This window comes from Pseudophryne corroboree, chromosome 11 (assembly GCF_028390025.1).
Source record: "Pseudophryne corroboree isolate aPseCor3 chromosome 11, aPseCor3.hap2, whole genome shotgun sequence".
NCBI classification, from domain to species: Eukaryota; Metazoa; Chordata; class Amphibia; order Anura; family Myobatrachidae; genus Pseudophryne; species Pseudophryne corroboree.
Genome location: NC_086454.1, coordinates 116,430,796 through 116,454,826, shown reverse-complemented (window position 1 = coordinate 116,454,826; position 24,031 = coordinate 116,430,796). Strand labels below are relative to the sequence as shown.

The following is a 24,031-nucleotide window of genomic DNA, read 5'->3' as shown; positions in this document are numbered from 1 at the left end:
CAGGGTCTGTCGACAGGGCATCCCCTTATACTTCTTCAGTGACCAGACCTCGTACAGGGCCCTTGTCTCTATCCAGACCTGGCCAAACTGGCTGTGATGGAGTGGCTCTTGAAGCAACTCTCCTGAGGGCCAAAAGATTTCCAGAGGCGGTTATTCAAACTATGTTGAAGGCCCGCAAACTGGCCTCTGCCCAGATTTATTACAGGGTTTGGAATTCTTCCCATTGTTATCTCTCTTTCTGCAAGATACATTGGGTTCCACAGGACGCCAACCCTGACACACCTAGCTTCTTTGGATTGTATGGCATTAGCTGCTGGTACCTTCTCCTGACATGAGAATGTGGTTCTATGTGACTAACATCTGCCGTCTCTATTGCCTTCTCCTGCATTGGACTGGTTAACGAAATTGAGCTCTCAGTGCCTGGAGGCGAGGGTATAGAGGAGGCCCCATTGCATCCTGAGGCAGCTAAAGCATTAGCCTGTTGGTGCCTCTGCAACAAGATCCACTCCCCCCCCCCGGATGTTTTTCCTGTGGAACCCAATGTACCTCGCAGAAAGAGAGTTAAAAATGGTGAGTTAACCATAACTTTCCTCTTGCAAGAAATTTTTGCACAGGTTTTCTCCACTCTAATAACACTGACACTGTGGAATCCAGTTCCAAATAACTACAGTAGCAGGCACTGTACATAGGGGGTAATTCCAAGTTGATTGCAGCAGGAATTCTGTTAGCAACTGGGCAAAACCATGTGCACTGCAGGGGAGGCATATATAACATGTGCAGAGAGAGTTAGATTTGGGTGTGGTGTGTTCAATCTGCAATCTAATTTGCAGTGTAAAAATAAAGCAGCCCGTATTTACCCTGCACAGAAATAAAATAACCCACCCAAATCTAACTCTCTCTGCACATGTTATATCTGCCACACCTGCAGTGCACATGGTTATGCCCAACTGCTAAAAAATTTCCTGCTGCGATCAACTTGGAATTACCCCCATAGACTCAATTCATGGACACAGTCTTAACAACAATGAACATAATTAATATCTGTTGGCATCTTAAAATACAGTAATAAGAGCATTTTTGACACCAAACAGTTATTTATATCTATGCATAACAACAATGTATAAATATTATCTGGAATCAATTGTGAAACTATTTCATACACACACAGAACTCAAAATATCTGTATTTGATTCTTGACTAAATGATAGTTGAAGGTGGCCAATTTTCTGAATATTACACAGCAGCAGCAGCAGCGTGACAAAGGCACACATCCATGACTCCAAACTCCATCACATCCAATCAGTTTATACAATATGTACATAAATACTGTATATTCTTTAGTAATCAGAAAGGATTTTGAATTTTTACACTGTCGGGCGTTTTGCAGAAATTAACCCATATAAACATACAGATACTGTACATATTAAAATAGGAACAAAAACATAAAAAATAAAACAAGTCAAGATTCTGAAAACAGGGAAAGCGTGTCTGCAATCTTGTCAGGGGAACAAGGTCTGCAATCTTGCACTCTAGGACCAAGCATAAATTGTCCTTTCCCAAGTTTGATCCTGCCAAGCCACTGCTGTCTTAGCGTGTTGAATGGAGCATCACTGATGTGTAAACAGATGTAGCCATGTTTGTACGCAGGGCCAGATTAAGGTATGTGGGGGCCCCTGGGCAACAAATTTGTAGGGCCCCCACACAGTGTCCTCACAACTGCAAAAAAAAATTGGAGTAGGAGTACAGCATTTACCTGTTCCTTTAGAGCTGTGTGAAGTCTCGTGAGATAATGTCAAATCTCGCGAGACTTCACACTGCAGTGAGTGAAGCTCCTTGGCGGCCGCAGCTGTAAGGGAACGTCTCAGCTGCCGAGGCGGACGGAGAGGAGACAGGTAAATGCTGTACTCCTAATCCAATGCTTTTTTGCAGTTGTGAGGACAGTGGGGGTAATTCCAAGTTGATCGCAGCAGGATTTTTGATAGCAATTGGACAAAACCATGTGCACTGCAGGGGAGGCAGATATATAACATGTGCAGAGAGAGTTAGATTTGGGTGGGGTGTGTTCAATCTGCAATCTAATTTGCAGTGTAAAAATAAAGCAGCCAGTATTTACCCTGCACAGAAACACTATAACCCACCCAAATCTAACTCTCTCTGCACATGTTATATCTGCCTCCCCTGCAGTGCACATGGTTTTGCCCAATTGCTATCAAAATTCCTGCTGCGATCAACTTGGAATTACCCCTAGTGTGTGGAGGCCCCGGGACGATCGTCCTTTCCGCCTCACCGTTAATCCGGCTCTGTTTGTACGTATATTTGCACCTGTGACCCATTCACTTTAAATTGTGCGATCGTGGGTGTGAATGGTCACAGCCCGGTGCACTGAGATGCGTGCGCACGTATTGTGGATAAGATGAATGCTGCTACATCTGTATACTGGAATGTTTGTTTATTCCTATAAAATCAATGATCTTTATCTCCTGTAGAACGTTGTATGGACATAATGATGTCTGGTGGACCACCAACATGTGTACAAACAGAAATTAGTACAGGTGCTCACACACAAGGCCTTAACTAGGTATATGTGGAGTCTGCCACCGCCCATAGGACTGCAGGATAGGGGGCGCTGTAGGCAGCACTTGTCATTTATTTGTTTTATTTACTTTCACTTGCAGTCTCCTGACCGCCTCTTCCGTTGCTAATACCTGTACAACATTCATGAACTTACCTCAATAGCTCATTGTTATTCAGTCACACTGTCCGTAATTTCATTTCAAGATGCTGACATACCCGGGATTCGAACCCATGCCTGTGGCATTGCAGTCAGAACTCTATTCATTGAGCTATCTTCCCTTGCATAGAAAGCTAGAGAATTCTAAGCTAGAGAATGTTAACTATTTGGAGCTTACCTTGCACAGTACTTTGTGAAAAAAATGATCAGCATTACAGCTGAGCTGATCTATGTAGTGTGGGGCTGCAAGGGATTGTATGTGTGGCTACACACTACATAAATCTGCTCAACTGCAATGCTGATTTTTTTCCCCAAAGTACGATTAGCTTCATATAGTTAGAAATCTCAGTTTTTATGCAGGAACAAATAGCTAGTAGGGTGTTTGACTGAAATGCAACAGGTTATATGTTTGAATCCCCGGTATGGCAGTATATTGAAATGTGTTATTTAATAAAGGGTATTGTAACTAAATAACAGTAAGCTCTCAAGTTAAGTGCATAAATGTGGTATAAAGAGGATTTGTGTCCAAATCCATTTTCTTGCAGTATTCTATAAATGTGTGTGCATAATATATATATATATATATATATATATATATATATATATACCAACGATAGAAATCAGAGGCGGCACTCGGAGACTTTTAAAAGCAGTGAAAAAGCTGTATTGGTGAGGTCAACGTTTCGGGGACCACCTCCCCGTCTTCAGGACAAACAAACAGTGACAGTAGTGAACAATAAATACACACTTACCCCCCTCCTCTTTCTGATCTCCCCGCCAGCGACCGCCGTGGACACGCCAGCCGCACTTCCTGTCCGCAGCTCTGCATGCTTCGTTCGTGCCGGAAGTGACGTGTCGTTGTGGGCCGCGTGACCATGGCAATGCTGGAGGGGAAGAAGAAAAAGTAAACACTTGAACCGTAATGCTCAAAATACTTAATAAAATCGTGCGACTTGTGCATATTTAAAAAAAACGTAGCCGCTATTTTTTAGCTGCTCCGCTGTCATATAATCAATGCATACAGTTAATACATTATCTATTAATAAAACAACATTTTTTCTATCATCATAAAACCATTCAATGTGTTCACATTACCTCTTGTGATACCTTTTGTGCATAAGTATTTAATGTGATAAGACCTGCACATCAACCAAATAATTATTACTAGATTGATGTCAGGATGGGTGCTTCACTCCAATGTTATCTTTATTTGTGCACAATAATTTATGCCCTTATAAAAAAATCTAGTGATGTTGATGTTTGGCTGCTTATTAGATGTTCTATTTAACTGGAGCCTGTTCTCCTGTTGACATTCCTTTTCTCTATTTGTGACTACCTTTTATGTGTATCGTTTGCTGACAATTATTTTAGTTACATTATGTTTATTGCTGGCCTCACAGAAAATTAATCAAACCCAGACTGTCATTCAAGCCTCCCGGTTTCAGGGTGTTTAACTTGTGGATCCACCTGGACTCTAGTTGCAATAACTGTTGCCCTCGGTTACCTCCTCTGGGCTGTATTGGCACATGATCAATGATCCTGTGTTTAAATGTGGCCATGCCATGTCTGTTTTCCAAAAAATGCCTGGCCACAGGTTGATCTGCGCTGCCAGTCGCCAGAGCATTGCGTATTGCCTGCCTGTGCTGTGCCATTCTGATCTTAAACTGGCACTCAGTCTTGCCGATGTAGTAGCGCCCACACGGGCACATAATGGCATATACCACGAATTTGGTACTGCATGTTAATGGCCATCTGATGGGGAATTTCTTCCCTGTATATGGATGGACAATATTGTCTCCAGGTGACATGTGAGAACACGTGGTGCACCCTGTGCACTTATAGCAGCCATTCTTGCGTGTTAAAAAATTCTTTACCGGGGGTGCTTTAAATTTGGACATGTCCGTCTTTACCACAATGTCCCTGATGCTCTTGCCTCTTTTGTGGCTAGGCATCAGTCTCTTGTCTTTGAAAATTTTTAAATCTGGGTCGGAAGTGACAATAGGCCACAACTTCTGCACCTTCTTTTTAGTGGTCGCACTCCTGGTAGTGAATTCATTCACCCATGGAATGACCTTGGTCATGTCCTTAGCCCCGGCTGGTTGCAATAGCTCTTCTCTCTTTTTGTCCATGGCCTTTGCCTTGGCTGCCCGCAATAGTTTTCTAGGATATCCCCTTTGGAGAAATCTTTGCTCCATCTCATCCAATTGGGCTATCCTCTGTTGCTTGTCACTGTTCACCCTGCAAACTCGTAAAAACTGGGAGTAGGGGAGCCCCTTAATTGTCGCTGGGGGGTGGAAGCTATCGTGCCTTAACATGGTGTTCCTGTCTGTCGGTTTCTTATACAAACTCGTAATGATCTGATTGTCTTGGATTTTGATGTGGATGTCCAAGAAACAGATCTCTGTCCTACTGCTTGTTGCGGTAAACTTAATGGGGCTGGTCGTGGCATTATGTGTCACTACCAACTCTATTAGTGCCTGCTCTGTACCTTTCCAGAACAGCAATAGGTCGTCTATATACCTATAGTAGATAAACAGGCAATCCGCCACCGCTTTCTCTGCAAAAAAGAGCTCTCTCTCTACCACCCACATGTAGGAATTGGCGAACGAGGGTGCCACAGAAGACCCCATGGCACACCCCGTTAACTGCCTATAATATATCCCATCAAAGATGAAAAAGTTATGAGTTAAGGTGAATTCTAACAACAAAATGAAGAAATCTACATCTGGTCCTTCGTAGTGTCTGTTCCCTGTTATCAACTGTCTTACAGCCTGTAAACCCTGTGCATGTGGTATGCACGTGTAAAGGCTTGTGACATCTAAGGTCGCTAATACGACATCTGTTGGTACCTCCTTGATGGACAAAAACTTTCTGAGCAGCATACTAGAATCTTTTAGATGGGAGACCGTGTTCTGGATGCAGGGTTGCAGGTAGGTGTCCAGGTAAACTGCAGCTGGCTCGCACAGGGACCCCCGGGCAGATATGATAGGTCTTCCCGGAGGCTTCTGGGCGTTCTTATGTATCTTGGGGATTGTGTAGAATATAGGTGTTACTGGATGTTCTGGGCCCAACTTCCTACCAATATCTGCTGTTATCACCCCCTCATCCTGTGCTTCCTGTAACAAATTCCCCAACTGTGTTCTGTATTCCTGTGAAGGATCAGAGCCCAGTCTGCAGTAGGTACCCTGATCACTCAACAGTCGAAGACATTCTGTCTTGTATTCTGAAATGTCCTGCACTACTACGGCCCCTCCCTTGTCCGCGTTACGGATGACGATGTCTTTACGGTTGCTTAGGTCTTTCAAAGCAGCACGTTCCTCCTTCAATAGATTATGATGTTTATGAAGAGTTACGTCTTTTCCTGCTGTTTCCAGCATCTTGTGAAAAGTTTTTATGGATGAATTATGTGAGACTGGATCAAACCGCGACTTAGGCCCCAAGCTCTGGATTCTTGATGGTAGTATTACTTTATCTTTACTAGGGGGGATTTTACTAAAATGTTCCTTGAACTTTAAGGTACGATGTAGCTTAAATGTCTCCACGGTCCACCCAAAATCATCACCAAAGTTTGTGGGGACATATGATAACCCTTTGTTGAGAACACTCACCTCAGCGGGTGTGAGGGGGGTTGTAGACAAGTTAAAAATTAGCGTGTCTTCCCCTTGGTGGTTTTGGTCTTGCCTTTGTCTTTGGCTTTGTCCTCCCCGTCGCGTTTGCCTCCTTTTCCTCCCCGAGCCGCCACCTTTGCTCGGGTCTTTACCCCTAAAGGGGTCCTCTCGTTTGAGGAAATGGCTGAGGACGTGTTAGCTTCCTCTGAATCACTGGCTGAGGTGTAGCCTTGCCTGCCTCCACTTCGAAATCTCGGATTGCGGGTGGGCCTCCTCCTGATATTCTCTGTTTTGGTGTTGCCCAACCAAGTGTATACCCGGTGCTGCATGTAATCCATCTGCACTTTTCTCAGTTTCTCTTTCTTAAATTTCAAAAGATTATTTTTGTACTGCTCCACTTGCTCATTGAGTTTAGTCATCCAGGTTTTAGATTGTTCCATGGATAAGACTGTGGCATGCTCAAGCTCGAATTTGCCTATGTTCTCTCTTGTTCGCTCCAGCTCCTTGGTAGATTCCTCTATTACAAGGAGTACCAAGTCCATTGAGCATTTGTTTAGGACAGCGATCCATTTCTTACAGAACTCCATGCTGTATCGTCCGATGGTGGGGATATTATGGACTCTAAAGCCCCTCGGTAGCTGTTTCGCTCTGTAATAGTCAGACAGCGTCCGGCTATGGTAAAGATAGTCCAGTTCACGTTTTTTTAAACGGAACAATTCTCGCTGGATGTCGTCCCCCGAAGATGTGACCGACTCTGTGAATGCTGGTTCCTTGTGTAATATTCTTTCTGCTTCTATATCAGAGAAGCTCAGTGTATCGTACGTGTCACAGTGGAGCAGGAATGAGGTGAGGTCTCCGCTTTCCTGTGCAGCTGTGGCCATCTTGTCTATTTCCAAAGTGCAATAGTATAGGTGCAAATATGCTGTGCATAAATTTGGTGCTTATAAAGTGCTCGTGCCGGTGAAATCAGACCTGATGAAGCAGGGTGGTCATGTGCCAATCAAAACAGTTACCGGGTGCCCTGAGTAGTCCTTTACGCCTGCACGGCGTGCAAGGGCTAATTGTATGTTCCAGATGTGCTCCGGCACTCCGGTCCTCCCCCTCAGGGTGTGCCTCGCTCCGGTGCCCCCTGAGGGGGAGGACCGGAGTGCCGGAGCACATCTGGAATATATATATATATATATATAGATAGATAGAGAGAGAGAGAGAGAGAGAGAGATCAATAAGCAGGTGGCACTCATGGGTCTTCTCAATGATCAAATAGTCATGTCACGTTTTGATTTTATTCCAAAATCGTCATCCGGATCATACACGATGACGATTTTGGAATAAAATCGAAACGTTGATGACATGACTATTTGATAATTGAAAAGACCCGTGAGTGCCACCTGCTTATTGATCTCTATTTGTGGTTTGCTTGCCTGGGGGAGCACCGGGGCCATATCTTCTCGATTCTTAGTGCCGACCAAAAAGGAGTGTGTATATATATATATATATATATATATATATATACCCAACTTGCACAGCCGGCACTCCACAGGATATTTCAATAACTCGCCAGGGTGCGCTCCAGAGGTTTTCCAACCTCAAACATACTCTCCCAATAATTTAGTCACTCCTGGGCTGCCAATAAGGTGAAGAAAGCACCTTAATTTCTTCACCGAATTGGCAGCCCAGGAGTGACTCTATTATTGGGAGAGTATATATATATATATATATATATATATATATATACATACAGGTTGAGTATCCCTTATCCAAAACGCTTGGGACCAGAGGTATTTTGGATATCGGATTTTTCTGTATTTTGGAATAACTGCATACCATAATGAGATATCATGGCGATGGGACCCAAGTCTGAGCACAGAATGCAGTTATGTTACATATACACCTTATACACACAGCCTGAAGGTAATTTTAGCCAATATTTTTAATAACTTTGTACATTAAACAAAGTGTGTGTACATTCACATAATTCATGTATGTTTCATATACACCTTGGGGGTCATTCCGAGTTGTTCGCTCGTTATTTTTTTCTCGCAACGGCGCGATTAGTCGCTAATGCGCATGCGCAATGTCCGCAGTGCGACTGCGCCAAGTAAATTTGCTATGCAGTTAGGTATTTTACTCACGGTTTTTTCTTCGTTCTGGTGATCGGAGTGTGATTGACAGGAAGTGGGTGTTTCTGGGCGGAAACTGGACGTTTTATGGGTGTGTGCGAAAAAACGCTACCGTTTCTGGGAAAAACGCGGGAGTGGCCGGAGAAACGGGGGAGTGTCTGGGCGAACGCTGGGTGTGTTTGTGACGTCAAACCAGGAACTAAACGGACTGAACTGATCGCAGATGCCGAGTAAGTCTGGAGCTACTCAGAAACTGCTAAGAGATGTCTATTCGCAATTTTGAGAATCTTTCGTTCGCAATTTTGATAAGCTAAGATACACTCCCAGTAGGCGGTGGCTTAGCGTGTGCAAAGCTGCTAAAAGCAGCTTGCGAGCGATCAACTCGGAATGAGGGCCCTTATACACACAGCCTGAAGGTCATTTAATACAATATTTTTAATAACTATGTGTATTAAACAAAGTTTGTGTACATTGAGCCATCAGAAAACAAAGGTTTCACTATCTCACTCTCACTCAAAGAAGTCCGTATTTCGGAATATTCCGTATTTTGGAATATTTGGATATGGGATACTCAACCTGTATATATATAATGTCAACATACATTGTTGCCATATCCCGCCATGTATGGCACGGTTTTGCATGCCATAGACTCAGAGATTTAGTCATGCCTTATGATTTTTCTTAATTAGCTTCTTTAATATGTTACTTTATACATATCCTATTATGGCAAACAAAATGTTTAAAATTCATCCACTCGCTACTCGTGAAAAACAGTTTACCTGTGCTTTGCATGTTGTGCCAAATTGAGCAAAATAACAAAGATGTAAGTGGAGACATCTGATATATGTGAAGGAAAAAAGTGAGGATCAAAGGAGACAAAATACAGTATTGCAGACATATCAATGAGATAAGATAAGGGATAATCAAACCAATGGAATCCTTAGGGTCTGTTGTTAGGCAAAGTTTCATCCTCTAATACTGTACATCGTCTAATAGTAGAACTTACAGTATATATTCCCTACTACATACACAACACATCAGCTCCACACAGATAGGGTCCTGGTGAGAACCGAACCTATAATCCCAATGCAGTGAAACAGTAATGCTATCCACTATGTCACTGTTTCAATTTGCACTTGATAGCATAAAGAACATATAACTATTTAGATGACTTAGGGGATAGGTCCACGCTGGCTCAGTAATAGACAAGCTTATGCCTTTGTGATACTGTATCTGATTGGCTGTAGCATGACACACCACTGTTGTGTTCTTGGTTTATAGACCTTTCTGAGATGTAAATTCGGGCACACGCAGAAAATATTTTAGTGTGATTTTCCATTTCTGAAATAAGCAAAAATTTTGATCTAATTGTTGTCCCTACAGTTTGGAGAAGTGTTCCAGCTTGACTGCCAGGACTGTGTTTGCAGAGAGGGCGGCAGTGGAATCACATGTCAGATCAGAAGCATGAGTGCCGACCATTGCAAAAAGTATCGTGTTTATATCCTAAGACAGTGATCAGCTCCTCTGATGCCTGCTGCAATGAGACTGTTTGCAGTAAGTGCAGCTGCTACACTCATTCATTATTGCCAAAATCTGTCATATTTACCCATTTAATATATTTATATTTAAAACAATGTTTCCTTGTGCATTAATTATGTAATATGTAGTCTAATACATATTTAATTTTGTTGAGATCTAAAAGCCATTTTTAATTAGGGACTATGGAGGTTATTCAAAGATGAAAGCAGATGGGTGCATATGTGAGGGATGCGATCGCAATGTGTGTGTCGACGCAGCCGCTGTGTGACCGCTGCGCATGTGTAGTTTGCCGCCACCGGCAAACTGTTCTGCGCGCCGCAACAGTGGCAGAGTCTGAACGACCCCCCTATGGGCCTAATTCAGGTTTGTTAGCAAAGAAAGAAAGCACACAACTGGGCAAAACATGTTGCACTGCAGGTGGGGCTATGCAGCTCCTAATGTTAGCAAGTGAAGCTGCCACCCAGGAATAAAAAGAGACACCACCGAATGCTCAACCGCAATTGTGTGCACATTAGCGGACCATGGGGGTGATTCAGAGGCGCACTCTGAAGGCTTTTGTGGAGTGGACGCACTGCATGTGCGCACCCAGTAAGTCCCAGTGAGATGCTAACTTGTGCGATCGCTTCTGTCTGATTTACAAGCAGAGGCGGTCACTGGATGGGAGGAGTCATGCCAATGGCGTTAGAATGCTGTTGGTGGGTCGAGGTCCGCACAATGCAGGCGTGCCCAGGCCATTTCCCAGAACGCGGCGGGTAGCCGACTGCCAGCGCAGCTAGGCTGTGCAGGGAGGGAGCTACTTGGCGGGTGCAAAAGCATCGCCGCCGTACGATGCTTTCGCACCCATGCGGAGGGGGGGCAGGGCTGACATGCGGTGGGGACTAGCCCTATGCTGGGCATCCCCCCCCATGACAGAGAAACTGATCGTAGATGTGCTAAATTTAGCATATCTACAATCAGCTCTGACTCACCTCCTATATGCAATTACAGAGAGCATCAAAGCTAAGTGTTGGTCTATAGCTACGCAGACTGGCCACAGCAGTAGCAAATTAGACGCCATGTATTTGCACGTATGATCACAGAGCCATCAGGAGATACATGCCCTGAAAACGCCCATGACACGCCTGCGGTTCTACCTCCATTCCCCACAAACTCCCTATTAACACCTCCAAACAGCCACTTCCTGTCAATCGTTCTGCGACAAAGTTCTCAGTGTGAGCAGGCCCACAGCGGCACCCTCGCACATGTGCATTGCGATCGCAGCACATGCGCAGTTTGCTGATAATCGCTCTGTTGCGTGAACATCGGCCATTGCTTACAAACATGAATTAGATCCAATGTCTGAACTATTATTTTTCTGTCTATATATGTAATAGATACTAAAATAGTTGTCTGTATCTTTATAGATTGAGGAATATTCAGTTTATTAATCCCAGGAAACAAAAGATGCATTAACTATATTAATTTGAGGCAATAATATTTGACAGTGCATGAAGTACATTACTGTATTCATTAATGTTAAGCATAAAATGGTGACATACACTGTGTTCAGATAACTTAATGTGATCTTATGAACTCCACAGGTACTCAGAATACAACCTCCTGTCAGTTGCAGGAATACTCCGATTACAGTATCTGTCCCACAGTAACTGCAGAACTACAAATATGGTGGAGATGTCTCGGTGTGCAGGGTTCTGTGAAACCTTTTCAATGTAAGAATGAAATAAACAAACAAGTGAATATTTTTACTAGAGATGTGTGGATTTGGATTCACCTGGATTTCTAAACGGCATCTTATTGGCTCTTGGATGTCATGTATTGTGGCTAGCTAATATGAAAAATTAAGGATAAATCCGAACTCGCGTTGATTTTGGCGTTAAGAACCAAGTAACTCCGAACCCGCAAATCTATATATTTTAAGGTTTAGTACAGAAAAAACTTCAATGTGTGTTACAAAGTACAGTATATTTTGTACATTTACAATCATTTTCTTAGTGCCACTACTGGATGAGGTATGTTAGATAGAATAGACTTAGGTCGATAGTGTCTGGGTCGACCACTATTGGTCAACAATAAGTAGGTCAACATGGTTTCTAGGTTGACATAAAAAAGGTCGACATGAGTTCTTTAAAAAATTTTGGTGTCATTTTCTTCGTAGAGTGACGTGGAACCCCTTTAGTGCACCATGCGCTCGAAACAGATTACCATTCCCAATTGTAGTCCACGTGGATCGTAAAGTATGAAAAAGTTCAAACATTTCTTTAAAAAATTTAAACTCACGTCGACCTTTTGTCATGTCGACCTAGTACATGTCGACCTAGAGTCCCTGTCAACCTAGAAACCATGTTGACCTACTTACTGTCGACTAATAGTGGTCGACCTAGACACTGTCAACCTAAGTCTTGTCGACCTAGAGACCGGATCCCACAGGTCTATGCTCTATGGCCCTCATTCCGAGTTGATCGGTCGCAAGGCGAATTTAGCAGAGTTACACACGCTAAGCCGCCGCCTACTGGGAGTGAATCTTAGCTTCTTAAAATTGCGACCGATGTATTCGCAATATTGCGATTACTAACTACTTAGCAGTTTCAGAGTAGCTTCAGACTTACTCTGCCTGTGCGATCATTTCAGTGCTTGTCGTTCCTGGTTGACGTCACAAACACACCCAGCGTTCGCCCAGGCACTCCCACCGTTTCCCCGGCCACTCCTGCGTTTTTTCCGGAAACGGTAGCGTTTTCAGCCACACGCCCCTGAAACGCCGTGTTTCCGCCCAGTAACACCCATTTCCTGTCAATCACATTACGATCGCCGGAGCGATGAAAAAGCCGTGAGTAAAATTACTTTCTTCATAGTAAAGTTACTTGGCGCAGTCGCAGTGCGAACATTGCGCATGCGTACTAAGCGGATTTTCACTGCGATGCGATGAAAAATACCGAGCGAACAACTCGGAATGAGGGCCTATGTTAGAAACTTTACCTTGGACTTGAACACATATGGCATATACTGTATGTATTAGACTGTAGGACTTCCAATGAAGGTAGAAAAGAACTGGGTATGAGGAATAGGTGAGAAATGAATATCCAGAAGGTCCCCCAATATCCTTTCACAGCTGCACCACTTATTCCTCAACACTCCTAAGGATGATTTTACAGTGGTGAACAACATTCTACTTTCCTAAAAGATGATTTGGTCAGCAGGAGCAGAGAGCATGCGTAAGGCTTTGACGTTGACATGCTACCTGCAGGAACATTTTGGGGCAAGAGGAAACATTGGGAGACCTTATCTATATATAATTTAGGAGACCAAAACCTAACTACAGATATTTCACTTAAATCTAAAATAATTTTTTATACTCTAAAATATGACGGTACACAGAACGGTCATTAGTGTTACCAATAGAACCCAAGAGTACTTCGATGGACAATGCAATTTGTTTCAAATAGGAAGGAGGGGGTGAAAAGTGAGAAGCAAATGGAAATACCACATCACGTGTTTAGTTATTAGGAACAGTTTAGCAACATCTCTGTGGAAGTGCTTGTTAGATGTTTGTATACATGTACAGTATTTGTTGTGAACATGCTCTGTGGATTACGGACAAGATTATTGTCAATAAAATTCATTTCTGTATATTTTCCATGATATATATGTTTTGAGTCTGATTACATCTATAAAAAATGAATAGTCATTTAAAGGAGCACAGTAGCTTTATCAGAGCCGACCCTACCCATTATGATGCCCTAGGCAAGATTTTGGCTGGTGCCCCCTAGCACCAATGCTGACCCTGCTCCCCTTTCCCAGCACCATCACCCCTCACCCATAGCAGTTCTCATTTTGGTTTTCCTACCCCCTGTAATTTAAATAAGAACAGTCTGCACATTCGGCGCACAGCCCAAAAAGGTATGTGTTCTTGCTGGGAAGGGGCATGGCCACACAATAGTACCCCGAATTCAAATTATGCCACACAGTAGTGCAACTTTATTAACAATTTATCATGTGATCGTGTCCCTTATTCACATTACATCACACAGTAGTACCACTTTACCTTATATACGCTACTCCTCACAGTAGTGCCCCTCATTCACATAACATCATACTGAATTGCTCCTTATTCACATTACACCACACCATATTGCTCTTTATTCTCATTACACCACACCATATTGCTCCTTATTCACATTACACCACACCATATTGCTCTTTATTCACATTAGACCACACAGTAGTGCCCTTTCTATACGTTATGCCGCACAGGAGAGCACCTTTTACACATTAAATAATGCCACACATTAGTAATGCATTTATACACATAATACCACACAGTAATGCCCTTTACACATATGATACACATTATTAATGTCCTTATACACATAATGACACACATAATGTTCCGGACACCTATGCCGCACATTATTAGTGCCCTTATACACATAATGACACACATAGTGCCCCTTACACATATGTCACACATTACTAATGCCCTTATACACATAATGACACACATAGCACCCTTTACACATTTGCTGCACATTATTAATGCATTTATACACATGACACATATAATGCCCCTTACACATATGCTGAACACTATTGCACAACCAACCCACTCACACACATAGCACTCACATGGCTGCTAACACTGTGACTTCTGCCTCTGCTTGTATACAGATGTGTCCTCATAAATCTTGCCTCCATGCACCATGCAGCAGGAGATGCCTAGCGCGAGTTATCTGGTAGCTCTACTAACGTCAGGTGCCTATTTTTTATGAAAATGCATCTTATTTACATTGCTATGCGGCTAGGATGTACAAGCAGCTTCTCCTGATTAAAATGATATGCGGCATGCATATATACTGTGTGTGCCTGTGGCTGTATCTGCATACGAAATGCTACACACAGAATATAGGCATGCTGCATATCATTTTAATCAGCAGAAGCTGCTTGTGCCCCTAGGCATACCAGATGCCCTAGGCAATTGCCTATTTTGTCTATGCCTAGGGCCGGCTCTGAGCTTTATACTACATTATTTTCAATTTTGCATTGAAAGAAGACTTCAACCTACCTTTACTTTCTCATACGTCCTAGAGGATGCTGGGGGTGACATCAAGACCATGGGGATATAGACGGGATCCGCAGGAGACATGGGCACTCTAAAGACTTTTCATTGGGTGTGAACTGGCTCCTCCCTCTATGCCCCTCCTCCAGACCTCAGTTTTAGAAATGTGCCCAGGTCGACTGGATGCACTCTGAGGAGCTCTACTGAGTTTCTCTGAAAAGACTTATGATAGGTTTTTTATTTTCAGGGAGATCTGCTGGCATCAGACTCCCTGCTTCGTGGGACTGAGGGGGCAGAAGCAGAACCAACTTCCTCAGAGTTTCATGGCTCTGCTTCTGGCTGACAGGACACCATTAGCTCCTGAAGGAAACTGAACGCTAGCCGTGTCTAGATGCTCACTCCCACAGCATGCCGTCACCCCCCTCACAGAGCCAGAAGTCAGAAGACAGGTGAGTATAAGAAGATGATCTTCTATCAAGTAAGTGACGACTGAGGTGCGGCGCGGCTGGCGGGAGCGCAGTGCGCCATTGCTGCCCACACACACAGGCACTACAGGGTGCAGGGCACGGGGGGGGGGCACCCTGGGCAGCAAGAAAAATACCTCAAAACTGGCTAAAAGGGTGCATAAGTTACCGCTGGCGCAGCTCTACCCCCCCAGTATAAATATTAGTGTTTATATGAGTGAAAAGATGTGCCATTGCGGGGGCGGAGCTTCTTCCTCAGGCAGCCAGGACACTACTCAGCGCCATTTTCTCTCTCTCCTCAGGCTGCAGAGAACACGCTGGTCCTCTCCTCCACTTCTGACAAGTACAGGGTGCTATTAAGGGGGGGCCCAAAGTGATTGTGGTGCATTTAATAGTGTGAATTACTGTTTAAAGGCGCTATTTGGCTGTGGATATTCTGTGTTCACAGGGAATACTGGCGCTGGGGTTGTGAACTGGCTGCTCCTATCCTGTGTTCCTCTGACAGATTTTACTGTGGGTCTGTCCCCAAAATAAGTCCCAGTGTGTCTGTTGGTGTGTTGTACACGTGTGAGGCATGTCTGAGGCAGAGAGTTCCTCCCTGGAGGAAGCCATTTTAGGGACACAGAGTTGTAATGTGGTGGCGCTACCGGCACACCAAGTGCCTGCATGGGTGAAAGAGATACGTGACAGTATGCATCTGATTAACTGTAGATTAGATAAGTCTGAATCTAAGGCTGCATGCTAGAGAAAATCTGTGGAAGATGTAATTTTTCAGGATGCTGTTATTCCTTATGCGGGCGGCCCCTCTGGGTCACATAAGAGACCATTTGCAAATGTTGTAAACACTGATACCGACACGGATTCTGACTCTTTTGTGGACGATAGTGAATCCAGAGAGATAGATCATAAATTGTCAACAAATATACAATATATGATTGTGGCTATAAGGGACATGTTGGAGGTTACAGAAACCACTCCTGTACCTCAGGAGAAGGTGTATTTATTTAAGAAGTCCAAAGTCACGTTCCCGCCTTCACACGAACTAAATGCTCTGTTTGAAGGGATGTGGGTGAATCCTGACAAAAGATTTCATATTCCCAAAAGAATTCACATACAGTAGCTTACCCTTTCCCGGCTGAGGACAGGAAAAAGTGGGAGTCACCCCCTGGGTTAGACAGTGCACTTTCAAGGTTGACAAAGAAGGTCATTCTCCCTGCTCCTGGCACGGCTTCTCGTAAAGAGCCGGCAGACCGCAAAATGGAAACGACATTGAAATCCATTTATGTTACCAATGGTACACTGATTAGGCCCACTATTGCCTGCGCATGGGTGGGTCGCGCTATTGAAAAATGGTCAGAAAGCGTGTCATCAGAAGTTGACACGATTGATAAAGATGAGATACTACTTAAGTTAGGGAATATCAATGACACTGCCGCCTACATGCTGGAAGCAATGAAGGATATTGGACTCTTGAGTTCACAGGCCGCTACCATGGCAGTATCGGCTAGACGGGCGTTGTGGATTCGCCAGTGGAACGTGGATGCAGATTCCAAAAGAAACATGGAGGCTCTCCAGTGGCAAACGCAGGATTTCTAAAGGGGGGTTTCCAAATGCAATCTCCAGATATCCCACTCTGTGGAACATTATAGATGATCTATAGTATAGGCTGTAATAAACATATTTGAATAATATAAGTGGTCAGGAAGAGGTTAAACATACCATAATAAAGGCACAAACATTATGGAACTAGAACTGCACTTTCTAAGCACACATTCTCCCACCTCATGGTAAGTAGTGATGTGCACCAGAAATTTTTCGGGTTTTGTGTTTTGGTTTTGGATTCGGTTCCGCTGTCGTGTTTTGGATTCGGACGCGTTTTGAAAAAACCTCCCTGAAAATTTTTTGTTGGATTTGGGTGTTTTTTTTACAAAAAACCCTCAAAAATAGCACAAATCATAGAATTTGGGGGTCATTTTGATCCTATAGTATTATTAACCCCATTAACCATAATTTCCACTCATTTCCAGTCTATTTTGAACACCTCACATGTCACAATATTATTTTTAGTCCTAAAACTTGCTCCGAGGTTGCTCGATGGCTAAGCTAAGCAACCCAAGTGGCCGACACAAACACCTGGCCCATCTAGGAGTGGCACTGCAGTGTCAGACAGGATGGCACTTAAAAAAATAGTCCCCAAACAGCACATGATGCAAAGAAAAAAAGATGCACCAAGGTCGCTAGATGGCTAAGCTAAGCGACCCAAGAGGCCGACACAAACACCTGGCCCATCTAGGAGTGGCACTGCAGTGTCAGACAGGATGGCACTTAAAAAAATAGTCAAAACAGCACATGATGCAGAGATAAATATATTATATTATATATATACTAGTGGTCACCAAAATTCTGCACTGTCCTCCTACTATAATACTGCGCACAACTACAATGCAGCACAGATATGGATAGTATACTTTACTACACAGAGGTAGAGCAATGGACTACTGTACCTTACTGCTTTATATATACTGGTGGTCAGCAAAATTCTGCACTGTCCTCCTATTATATACTGCGCACAACTAAAATGCAGCACAGGTATGGATGGATAGTATATTGACGACACAGAGGTAGAGCAATGGACTACTGTACCGTACTGCTATATATATACTGGTGGTCAGCAAAATTCTGCAATGTCCTCCTACTATATACTGCGCACAACTAAAATGCAGCACAGGTATGGATGCGTTTGCCTATGAGGCTCTCCCATATAAAGGTGAGGCCTTATTTGGCGATGGCCCGGATGCGTTAGCTTTGGCGGCTACCGCAGGCAAGTCTACATTTTTGCCATCTGCGCCTGCACCAGCAAAAAAGACCTATCACCCGCAAATGCAGTCCTTGCAGCCCAATAAATACAAAAAGACGAGAGGTTCCCCCTTCTTTGCAGGTAGGGGAAGGGGAAAGAAGCCCACAGCGGCTCCAGGTTCCCAAGAGCAGAAGTCTACCCCTATTTCTGCCAAATCCCCAGCATGATGCTGGAACTCCCTTGCGGGAGGCCGCTCGGGTGGGGCACGTCTCAGACTCTTCAGCCAGGATTGGATTCTGTCTGGCCTGGATCCCTGGGTGTTGCAAATAGTATCCCAGGGGTACAAGCTGGAGTTTGAAGACGTTCTCCCATGCCTATTTTTCAAATCGACCTTGCCAGTTTCTCCATCAGAAAGAGAAGCAGTAACAGTGGCAATCCAAAAATTATGTCAAGACCAGGTCATAGTCCTGGTACCGTTGTCACAACAAGGGAGGGGTTTTTATTCAAGCCTCTTTGTTGTTCTGAAGCCAGACAGCTCGGTCAGACTGATCCTAAATCTAAAGGATCTGAATTGTTACCTAAAAAGGTTCAAGTTCAAGATGGAATCACTTCAGGCAGTGATTGCCAATCTGGAGGAGGGGGACTACTTGGTGTCGGTGTACATAAAGGATGCTTACCAGCATATCTCCATTTATCCTCCTCACTAGGCTTATCTGAGATTTGCGGTTCAGGACTGCCATTACCAATTCCAGACGTTACCGTTCGGTCTCTCCACGGCGCCGAGGGTATTCACCAAGGTGATGGCGGAGATGATGGTTCTCCTTCGTCAAAAAGGAGTCAATTTAATTCCTTATCTGGATGACCACCTGATAAAGGAGAGATCCAGGGACCAGTTGTTACAAAACATATCACTCTCTCTGTCAATTCTCCATCAACACGGGTGGATCATTAATTACCCAAAGTCACAGTTGGAACCGACGACAAGGTTGTATTTCCTCGGGATGATTCTGGACACAGAAGTTCAGAGAGTATTTCTTCCACTGGAAAAGGCTCTGGATATCCAGAAAATGGTAAAACAGATATTGAAACCATCAAGTGTGTTGATCCATCAGTGCATTCGGTTATTGGGGAAGATGGTGACGGCCTACAAGGCCATACAGTTTGGCAGGTTCCATGCCAGAGTATTCCAGTGGGAAGTGGTCGGGGTCACACCTACACATGCACAGAAAGATAATCCTGTCGTCAAAAACCAGGATTTCACTCCTGTGGTGGTTGCACAGCGCTCACCTGCTAGAGGGACGCAGGTTCGGGATTCAGGACTGTGTCCTGGTAACCACGGATGCAAGTCTCCGAGGCTGGGGAGCAGTCTCTCAGGGAGAAAACTTCCAGGGACGTTGGTCACAACAGGAAGCCTGCCTTCACATAAATGTTCTGGAGCTAAGAGCCATTTACAACGGCCTTCAACAAGCGGTACATCTTTTTCAAGACCGTCCCGTGCAGATCCAGGCAGACAATGTAACAGCAGTCGCATACATAAACAGGCAGGGCGGAACGAAAAGCAGAGCAGCAATGGCAGAGGCGACAAAAATCCTCCGCTGGGCAGAAAAACATCTACAAGCTCTGTCGGCAATATTCATTGTGGGAGTAGACAACTGGGAAGCAGACTTCATCAGCAGACACAATCTCCATCCAGGAGAGTGGGGACTCCACGTCATCGCAGAGGTGACAAGTCTTTGGGGAGTTTCTCAAATAAACATGATGGCGTCTCGTCTCAACAAGAAGCTTCAGAGATACTGTTCCTGGTTGAGAGACCCTCAAGCAGTAGCAGTGGATGCACTGGTGACCCAGTGGGTGTTTCCGTCAGTGTATGTCTTCCCTCCACTTCCGCTGATCCCAAAAGTACTCAGGATCATAAGAAAAACAAGGGTTTGAGGAATTTTCATTGCCCCAGACTGGCCAAGGAGGGCTTGGTACCCAGATCTTCAGCAGTTGCTCATAGAAGATCCTCGGCCTCTTCCTCCACGAGAGGACCTGCTGCAGCACGGGCCGTGCGTGTACCAAGACTTACCGCGACTACGTTTTACGGCATGGCTGTTGAGCGCCGTATCCTAGCCAGGAAGGGTATTCCCGAGGAGGTCATCCCCACCCTTATTCAGGCCAGAAAGGGAGTAACGTTGAGACATTACCACCGTATTTGGAGAAAATATGTGTCTTGGTGTGAATCCAAGAAGGCTCCTATGGAAGAGTTTGAGTTGGGGCATTTTCTCCATTTTTTGCAGGATGGTGTGGAGGCGGGCCTCCGATTGGGATCAATCAAGGTCCAGATTTCGGCCTTGTCAGTGTTCTTCCAGAAACAATTGGCCTCTCTTCCAGAGGTTCAGACCTTTGTGAAAGGGGTTCTGCACATCCAGCCTCCAGTGGGACCTTAACGTGGTATTGCAGTACCTTCAATCGGATTGGTTTAAGCATCTACAAAAGATAGAGTTGAAGTTTCTCACTTGGAAAGTGGTGATGCTTTTGGCTTTGGCATCCGCAAGGCGGGTGTCTGAATTGGGGCCTTGTCTCACAAGAGCCCTTACCTGATCTTTCATGAAGATAGGGCAGAGTTGAGAACTCGTCAACATTTTCTTCCGAAGGGGGTTTCATCTTTCCACATAAACCAACCTATTGTAGTGCCAGTAGTTACTGACACATTCACTGATTCAAAATCTCTAGATGTGGTTAGAGCTTTGAAAATCTATGTCGCTAGAATGGCTCGAATAATCAGAGTTTCTGTTTGTCCTGTATGCTCACAACAAGATTGCCTGTCCTGCTTCCAAGCAGACTATTGCACGTTGGATTAGAAATACGATTCAGCAAGCTCATACTATGCCTGGTTTGCCGTTACCGACGTCGGTAAAGGCCCACTCCACTAGGAGGGTGGGCTCATCCTGGGCAGCTGCCCGGGGGGTCTCGGCATTACAACTTTGCCGAGTAGCTACTTGGTCAGGGTCAAACACATTTGCTAAGTTCTACAAGTTTGACACCTTGGCCGATGAGGACCTCAAGTTTGGTCAATCGGTGCTGCAGGGTCATCCGCACTCTCCCGCCCGTACTGGAGCTTTGGTATAGACCCCATGGTCTTGATGTCATCCCCAGCATCCTCTAGGATGTATGAGAAAATAGGATTTTGATAACCTACCGGTAATCCTTTTCTACTAGTCCGTAGAGCAGAGCTGGCCAAATCAGTCCTCGAGATCTACCAACAGTTCACATTTTCCAGCCCACCTAGCTAGTGCACAGGTGTAGTCATTAATAATTAATGTGCTGCATTCATTCCTAACTGACAATTCTACAGGTTTCCAGGAGGCCTGGAAAACATGAACTGTTGGTAGATCTCGGGGACCGGTTCAGCCAGCCCTGCCGTAGAGGATGCTGGGCGCCCGTCCCAGTGTGTACATTACCTGCAGTTTAGTTATTACAGTTACACAAGTTGTGTTTTCTTGGTTTCAGCATGTTGCTGCAATTGGTTCATGCCTGTTGGCGTGTGTTATGTTGAATGACATGTGTGCGGCATGGTTGAGGGTGTGAGTTGGTAGATATCTCACCACTAGTTAAGTAATTCCTTTCCTCGAAATGTTAGTCTCCCTGGGCACAGTTCCTACAACTGAGGTCTGGAGGAGGGGCATAGAGGGAGGAGCCAGTTCACACACAATGAAAAGTCTTTAAAGTGCCCATGTCTCCTGCGGATCCCGTCTATACCCCATGGTCTTGATGTCATCCCCAGCATCCTCTATGGACTAGGAGAAAAGGATTTACCGGTAGGTTATCAAAATCCTATTTTTAGATTTCACTTGGACAGTGCAAGGCCCAATGGAGCACAGCCCAGTTGAGATGCATTTAGTTTAATGTTACTCTTGCAATAGTCCTACATTCATCATTAAAAAGTATTTGTTAACAGAAGTACAAATTGACACAGTAATCATTTTAATTTGTACTGTACTTTCAGCTACTCAGCAGCTGCCAGGTCAATGTTACATACATGTACCTGCTGCCAGGAGGTACAGACCAGCCAGAAACATATCATGCTGCAGTGTTCTGACGGAAGTCAAGTTGACCATGAGTACATTGATGTGGAGAAATGTGACTGTGTAAACACTGACTGTGGAGCAGCGACATCGGTTGAGGAAAAGACAACTGTTCCTGTTCGTCGGCCTAGAAAGAGCAGACTGAAAGGTTAAGTAAAAGGCAGCTGTCATTTACAGTGAAGAAAATACACTATAAACTTAATATATTACAACATCACCAATATATTGTATTTGTGCAAAATGTCATATTATATTTCTTTTAAAAAATAAAGCACTTATCTCATAGCGGTGGTCTGTTACATTAGAGTCTTTATTTGTTTGCAAGGTCATTATTAAACTAAAGCTTACTGGCATACATCAACATATTTTGTAGCACTGATGGAAACATTGGTTGTTCTATGATGTCTGAGAAACGCTTCATTAAAATGTTTATTGGTAATCTTTATTGTGAAATTTTTCAGAAATATCCAATTTCCACCTCCCTGGAGTCCTCTTACCTAAATAATTGGGTTTCTCCCAACAGCTCCCAATCTTTGCATTGTTGGAATCCATAATGATACTTGAACCCCCCACAGTACAGTCCTATGTGGCCCTACCTTCTGCTCCCTTATTGTACCACTTTAAAGTGCCAGCACCAATAAAGATCTCTTTGGGTCAATACATTGGAGATCTAAAGTGGTGACATGATGGGAGAAGGAGACAGCGCTAACTGAGGGCTGTGCACTTGGAATCCTCAGAAGGTTTGATTACAGATGAGAGGTCCGGTTTTGCTGAAAATCGAACACAACCGAACTTTGGTGTTCCGAGTAGAGCTGAGTCCTGTCTTGTGTCTTCCAACCAAGATGAAATGGTTATGGTATAATAGGTAGATTGTCAAAAGGGCATCACCAAATTGTCGATATGCATAAGATCGACATGGTCAAAAGTTTCACAGAGTCACAAAGTCGACACGGAAATTGTCTACACATGAACATATCAACATGAGTTTTTCATGTTTTTTCGTGTCAAATTCTACCTTGCGACATCTGGAACCCCAGTTAGTATACCGCTTCACTCACAATCCTTTGGGCAAGGTGCCTCGCTCTGCTATTACGGTGTTCGGCACAGGTTACCATTCCCAGTTGAAGTCCACATGGATGTTAAAGTATGAAAAAGTTGAAAAAAAACCAAAACATTTCAGGTGCCCTTTCCTAAATTTTCTGACCCCTGGATGACTCTACTAGATGTTGCAGTACTATAACTGGCAGCAGCCACAGCACTGGTACTTGGTTGCTGCTATTCTCTCAACTGGTCGTAATGCATACAGTATCTACTCAGTGCTTATATTTATGTAAACACAGTGGGGTACAGCACCTACAGCACACACAAGTTGTAAAAAAAAAATATTTAAAGTACTGTACTTATTTGTTATTTGAACATTATTTGCAAATGACAACTCACACTGCAGAATGACAAAACTTATACTATGTGAATGCAGTGGGATACAGCCTGCATAGTCAAAGTTCTTATATTTATGTGAATATAGTGTGGTCCGGTCTACAGGTCACAGTGCTTATATTATGTGAATGCACTGAGGCACAACCTGTAGAGTCACATTACTTATGTCACGGCCAGCGGGAGTGTGGCGCCGGGGAGCCGCGGCTTACCCGTCTGTG

The 24,031-nt window shown here is 44.1% G+C and overlaps 1 long non-coding RNA gene across 1 annotated transcript; it reads left to right on the top strand.

Moving 5' to 3' along the window:
• Positions 1–1,822: 1,822 nt before the first annotated feature.
• On the top strand, positions 1,823–22,645 carry LOC134969057 (uncharacterized). The gene is made up of 4 exons (XR_010189395.1): positions 1,823–1,892; positions 9,843–10,013; positions 11,579–11,707; positions 22,298–22,645. It is a non-coding gene; the product is annotated as an uncharacterized LOC134969057 (long non-coding RNA).
• The last annotated feature ends 1,386 nt before the right edge of the window (positions 22,646–24,031 follow it).